General features: G+C 42.2%; 1 non-coding gene across 1 annotated transcript; it reads left to right on the top strand.

The window, feature by feature from the left end:
• The first annotated feature begins 314 nt into the window (after nt 1-314).
• On the top strand, nt 315-421 carry LOC118483653. Its single transcript, XR_004870940.1, has one exon. It is a non-coding gene; the product is annotated as a small nucleolar RNA R71 (small nucleolar RNA).
• Nucleotides 422-713: the final 292 nt, after the last annotated feature.

Genomic DNA, 713 nt, shown 5'->3' with positions numbered 1-713 from the left:
ATGTGGCCCACCACACCCTTCACAAGCCATAACCGAGACCATTTTTGCCATTTCTAAAATTTTGATTTTTGAAGAGAGGGCCTCGATTTGGGCTTGTAAAGAAGTGCTTTCGTTTACCTTATGGGCGCCCGGGGCAATAGATTTTGTGCCTCGGAGTGTGCCACTAAAAATTTTTTTGAGCAATTTCCTCAATTTGATTATAAATTTCATTTTGGCGACGATTACCTAGAAGTCCCCCGGAGCTAGAGTCAAGTGTTTGTCTTGTGTGTGGCAAAAACCCGTTATAGAAAGTGGATACTTGTTGCCATACCGCAAGACCATGATGAGGACATTTTCTTAATAGCTCCTTGAAACTTTCCCAAGTTTCATATAAGGATTCCCCATCCTCTTGTGAGTATGTGTTAATTTCAGTCATTAATTTAGCCGTTTTAGAAGGTGGGAAATACTTATATAAGAACTTTTGGGCTAGTTCTTCCCAAGTGTTTACCGAACCACTTGGGAGGGTGTTAAGCCAAGCCTTAGCTCGGTCTTTTAGTGAAAATGGGAACATTCAGAGGCGGATGGCGTCGTTTGATGCCCCATTGATCCGAAAAGTATCACATATTTCCAAAAAGTTGGTAATATGTAGGTGGGGATCTTCGTCCGCAAGCCCATGGAAAGTTGCGGAATTTTGGAGCATTTGAATCAAATGCGGCTGAAGTTCGAAGTTGTTG

This window comes from Helianthus annuus, chromosome 10, assembly GCF_002127325.2.
Source record: "Helianthus annuus cultivar XRQ/B chromosome 10, HanXRQr2.0-SUNRISE, whole genome shotgun sequence".
In the NCBI taxonomy this organism is placed as follows: Eukaryota; Viridiplantae; Streptophyta; class Magnoliopsida; order Asterales; family Asteraceae; genus Helianthus; species Helianthus annuus.
The sequence above is the reverse complement of the archived record's forward strand: the minus strand, read 5'-3'. Positions and strand labels throughout refer to the sequence as shown.